This window comes from Mus pahari, chromosome 18 (genome assembly GCF_900095145.1).
Source record: "Mus pahari chromosome 18, PAHARI_EIJ_v1.1, whole genome shotgun sequence".
Classification (NCBI taxonomy): Eukaryota; Metazoa; Chordata; class Mammalia; order Rodentia; family Muridae; genus Mus; species Mus pahari.
In genome coordinates this window covers 53,934,659-53,940,432 of record NC_034607.1, presented here as the reverse complement: position 1 = coordinate 53,940,432, position 5,774 = coordinate 53,934,659, and the positions used below count along the sequence as shown (strand labels likewise).

Sequence of the window (5,774 nt, the reverse complement as noted above, 5' to 3'; positions counted from 1 at the left end):
AGAAGAAGAAGAGAGGAAGAAGAAGAAGAAGAAGAAGAAGAAGAAGAAGAAGAAGAAGAAGAAGAAGAAGAAGAAGAAGAAGAAGAAGAGGAAGAAGAAGAGGAAGAAGAAGAGGAAGAAGAAGAAGAAGAAGAAGAAGAAGAAGAAGAAGAAGAAGAAGAAGAAGAGAGGAAGAAGGGAGGAGAAAGAAGACACAGAGAACAGGAGGTCTCCATTAAATGTCATGAACCAGGAGCATGTGGCCCAGTGAAACGTCCCCACCCCCTGGTGACAGGCTGATGAAGCAGAAATGATGCAGGCAAGACGGCAAGTAACTGGGGAGCTCAACTGGGAAGTGGAGAGTCCAATGTAAAGAAAAATAGATTAGAGGTCATTCATCCAGTAATTCTGAATCCATAGGACTCTGTTTTGATTATTGAGGGGCTGGCTGGGTTGTATAATAACTAATAGAGTTATTAAATAATACTCAAAAATACCTTTTTCTCTCTCATGCACACGCTTTACAAAATGCCTGACAAAAGAGGAAAACAAGTGTTGAGAGACGCATTTAGAAAGAAACAGTTAACATCCAGGAAGCGTAGACAGTGATTGTACAAATAACGACTGGCTGCAAGCACTGAGAGACCTGTCAGGAAGCCTGCCGTAGCCTGGCCAGCATGGCATTAGAGCAAACACCACAGGTGCGAGGGGAGTAAGGAGAGCCTGTCCACCGGAACTGAGCCAATACCGACTTATGTTAACCGCGGCATGAATGCACTCTGATTCTTGAAAGTCCAGGTGACAAAGCCCTGTTGCTAAGTTAGCATGGAGGGAGGACTCTGTGGACGTAAAGTCTAAAGAAAGTTTGAGGAACTTCCCCACAAGACGTACCCCAAAGTAGTAACCAGCTTGGCTGCTCTAGTGGAGACCCAGGACTGCACACAAGGTTCAGGACATATGAGAGGGATGTCCATGCTGGCAAAGAAACTGAAGTAAGAGATTGGAATTTGGCTGCACAAGGACATAGGGAGTTCTACGTTATAAAGGAAAAAGCTGGTTCTCTCTCTCTCTCTCTCTCTCTCTCTCTCTCTCTCTCTCTCTTTCTCTGTCTCTCTGTCTCTGTCTCTCTGTCTCTGTCTCTCTCTGTCTCTCTGTCTCTCTCATACACACACACACACACACACACACATCCTCCACAAATATTTGGATATATAGCCAAGGTTAAGCAATGGTCATGTCTGTATACTGGAATTCCTCACCCTAAGAAAAGCATTTGCATACTGACTTCGTTTATCGCCCTTGTTTCTCTGCACATAGAATGTTTAGGCTGGAGTTTTGCTCATTGTGCAATTCAGTCCCCCAAATACAAGCACACTGATGACATATTTACAATGCTTTTCCAAGTCAAAAGATCCAGACACAGAAAAGAGCAGGTGAAATTCAGTTTATGCAATAATGAAATAATAATGCAGTTTTGTTTTGTTTTAAATTCATGAAGGAGAATAGATGTTGGATTTTCTAGCAACAAGAATCTCACTGGGAAGAAGTCCAGCCACCAGGAAGGGTTGTGGCTATTGCATAGAAAATAAGACACAGCTAGGCTGGACAGATGGCTCAGCAATTAGGAGTTCTCACTGCTCTTGCAGAGGACCCAGGTTCCATTTCCAGCACCCACATGGCAGCTCCAGTTCCAGAGGATCCAACACATACATTCACCCAGTGACACACACACACAAATGTAATAATCTTTAAAAGAACATATATAAAGAAAACAAGAAGTCACTCTCATTATTTCTATTGGAAATAGAAAGTTATATATAAAAATAACTATGGGACTGGGAAAGAAGAAAATAAATGGTCATAAAGAGAAAAGAAAGAGCTGGGTGTGGTGGTGCATGCTTTTTATCCCAGCACTTGGGAGGCAGAGGCAGGTGGATTTCTGAGTTCGAGGCCAGCCTGGTCTATAGAGTGAGTTCCAGGACAGCCAGTACTATACAGAGAAACCCTGTCTCGAAAAACCAGAAGAAGAAGAAGAAGAAGAAGAAGAAGAAGAAGAAGAAGAAGAAGAAGAAGAAGAAGAAGAAGAAGAAGAAGAAGAAGAAGAAGGAAGTTCAGCTCTAGGAGAATCAACAGACACATGACAGCCATCTCAGGAAAGAGAGAAAAATAAAACAACCAAAAAGAGAGAAAAGAAAGGCAAGGCATTTAGAGCCAGGAGGAGCTGGTACACACCTTTAATTCCAGCACTGAGAAGGCAGGGATAGATGGATTTCTTAGTTAGAGGCTAGCCTGGTCTACAGTGCAAGTTCCAGGGCAGCCAAGGCTACACAGAAAAACCATGTCTCAAAAAAAAAAAAAAAAAAAAATCAGAAGACAGGGGGAAGCAGCAGGAGGGAGGGAGGAGAGAAGGAAGGAGGAAGAAAGGAAGAAAAAAAGAAGGAAGGAGGAAGGAAGTCAGGCAGGCAGGCAGGCAGGCAGGCAGGCAGGCAGGCAGGCAGGCAGGCAATTACTTGGTGATGACTTAATCATCTTCAGTGAGGACAGCCTGAGAGAAAATGGAATTTATTAAACCCACAACTAAGGAATGGATTTCTCGGCCTGGAGCAGGCCTGAATCCAGTGCTAAATAAGACTTAGAGTGGGGATAGGGTGGGTGTAGGATAGAAGGCTGGAAGTGAAGAAAAGGCCCAACAGAGAAGGAAGCTCTCTGTGAGAGGCAGGGGACAGCGAGTGGGTCCCAGCACCCAAGCAAGCCAGCGTTAAGGCATAGGGCCTGAAGCAACCGGCCCTGTGAACAATCACAGACTGAGTATTCCCAGGACAGCTGATGTCCACTAATCTGGATGCAGTTTGAGGTGCTATTTCTAAATCTGTCACTTTGAAGCAGGACCCTAATTTGGAAAGAGGAAAAAAGGTCTTTGGCTAGGGACCCTCCAAACAGTGTTTTGATTATCAAGAAAAGGGTCAAATTGGGGAAACGCTTCAAGGATTGATCACATATTTCTTAAAGGCTGTAATCTTTTAGACACACCCAATGTGTACTTTAGAAAGACGGACTTTTAAATAACTAGCCACAAGAACGTATGTCTTGGTGTGGCTGAGGTCACCCTGCCCTCCGGATTCACGAGGCTGATTCATCCCTCAATTGCTGTGAAGTCCAGTGTTGGCTTCAATATTTCTGACAAAGCCCGGGGGCAAATTCACAGTCAGTTTTAGCTCTTACTTCCTGCTTTTTCAGAACTGTGTGGGGATCACTTTGCTGTTCTGTCCACACATCCTCTGGCACTTGGCGATATCCTTGGAATCACCTCCCACGTGACTCTGACCTCCAGCCCACCACCACGTGACTCCTGCCTCCAGCCCACCACCACTGAGTCATTCAGAGCCTTTTGCGTATAGCAAGCTTTATTGAAGACTGGTGTGTCACGAGGGTAGGTAACATTCCACCAATTACTGTAAGCTCTGATTTTAAGAATCTGTTATCCCCGCTTTTAGATGTTCTTTACTGCTCCATAGGCATGGATAGACTCCCTCTGTGCAGGCTGGAGCTGGTGCGAGAAGAAATAGAAATAGGGTTTATTGGCAGGAGCCATCCCCAGCCACTTGAGAACTTCAGGAACTCATTGAGTCCAAACAGAACTGGAGTCAGTCATAGCGGCGAATGCACATAATCCTGGTACTTAGAAGGCAGGGATCCAAGGACCAAGAATTGGAGGCTAGCCTGGGCGACATGAAGCACTGTATCAAAAAAAAAAAAAAAAGTATCAGGCCTTACAGGTCCTGCAGGGGAATGTAACACATTTTTTTATGTGTTTGTTTATGCCTGCCGGCTTTATCTTTGTCTTTACTATTTGGACTTGCAGCATGCCGACTGCTCAGTCTGGCTTTGATCACTATGACAGAGTCTAAGAGTAACAACATACAGGGGGGAGGCTTACAGTTTCAGAGGTTTCCGTACAAGGCTGACAGAGATGTGGGCCAGCAGCGACGCAGAACATAAGGGCTAGGCAGCCATCCGTCCAGAGAGGAGGCTGCTCACCATAGAGAAGCCAGGAAGCCGAGAGCGGGACAAGTATACGGTGAGACACGGCTTCTAAGGGCCCCCAGGGATCCAGTTCTTTCGGCCAGGCTTTGCCCGCTAATTTCTACCAGCTCCTAACAATTCTATTAAATTATTAATCCATCAATGGTTTGGCCTGTTTATTACATCCGAGTACTTACGACCCAATCACTTCCAAAGACCACCAGATGGCAACCATGCCTTTAACATATTAGCCTTGGGGGAGGACATTTCATATCTAGACAACACTTTCCTATGTAATTGTAGCCAGCTCCTCCCCCCCCCCAAGAATGTCAATGGATTATTCATATTCTCTTTTCCACCAGCCCCTCTCCCTCACACTCCCCCACACCTCCATCTATTTCTTCCCGCTGCTGGGGCTCAGACCACTTTACCACCCAGCGAGCGGTGCCCACAGCTCTCAAGCGGTTTACTTTTCTTTCTTTCTTTCTTTCTTTCTTTCTTTCTTTCTTTCTTTCTTTCTTTCTTTCTTTCTTTCTTTCTTTCTTTCTTTCTTTTCTTTTTGGTTTTTCGAGACAGGGTTTCTTTGTAGACCAGGCTAGCCTCGAACTCAGAAATACGCCTGTCTCTTCCTCCCAAGTGCTGGGATTAAAGGCATGCGCCACCATTGCCCGGGTCTTTTCTTTTCTTCTCTTTTCTTTTCTTTTCTTTTCTTTTCTTTTCTTTTCTTTTCTTTTCTTTTCTTTTCTTTTTTTTGCTTGCTTGCTTGCTTTGTTTTTTGTTTTTTGTTTTTCTCTTTTGTTTGTTTTTCCTCTTTTCTTTTTTAACATCTTTTGTAGGTGAGGGTGCACACCACACCACCTGTGGAGGTCGGTCCTGTCCTTCCACCCATATTTAGTAACAAGTGCCTTTGCCTGCAAGATCCCACTAGACCCTAAAGAAAAAGAATTTTTTTTTTTTTAAAAAACAGGGGAGAGCGCGAACGCAGTCCCCCACTACCACAAATTATGCAGTCGAGTTTCCCGCATTTGGGGAAATCGCAGGGGTCAGCACACCCCGGAGTGCAATGGGTGAGCCTCGCCCTGGGAAAACCACCTTCGTGATCATGGTATCTCCCCTGCCAGGTAAGTATAGAAAAAGAAATTTTCTAAGGAAAAATAATTTTTTTAGTCCATCATTAAAAAGAGACGTTTATTGTTTTTAATTGTAGCCTCCTGTGGCCATGCTAACTGGGTTCCTGAGTGGGAGGCAGGAGCTGTATGGGAGAAAATGGCAAGAGAAATAATGGATGCTGAGACATGATTTTCTGTTCAAGGCTTCAAACTTTTACTAAGAGTCTGTGCTTATAAAGAGGGGAGGCCCATCCCCTGCCAATCCATTCTTGGTGCCTGTCCTACAGGTGGGATCCTATAGATGGATCTGCAGGATGCTGTCTCCTGAATATCTCAAGAGTCTCTCAGCAGGTAGCAATGTAGCAGTGGCAGGTGTAGAACAAAAGAGCCAACAATAGAGCCACCTAGGTCGGAAGGCTCCACTCCAGGTGGTCTCAGGCTCAGTGGCAGCAAGGGCAAAGTCAGCCTGTTTCAAGGCTGGGGAAGGGAACATTTAATGTTCCCTTTTTCAGTACTCGGGGGTCAGCATTGGTGAGCAGCTCGGATGATTTGATGTTAGATCCTAGGGTGACCAAGAGCCTCTTGCAGCTCTCACGCTGAGCCTCAGCATTAGCTGTGGTGACAACCAGGAAGGGCCGTCATCTTATGGCTGCCAGTTTAATG

At 45.1% G+C, this 5,774-nt stretch overlaps 1 non-coding gene across 1 annotated transcript; it reads right to left on the bottom strand.

The window, feature by feature from the left end:
* Nucleotides 1-4,966: 4,966 nt before the first annotated feature.
* Nucleotides 4,967-5,131, bottom strand: LOC115062539. The gene has a single exon (XR_003842481.1). It is a non-coding gene; the product is annotated as a U1 spliceosomal RNA (small nuclear RNA).
* Between the last annotated feature and the right edge of the window lie 643 nt (nucleotides 5,132-5,774).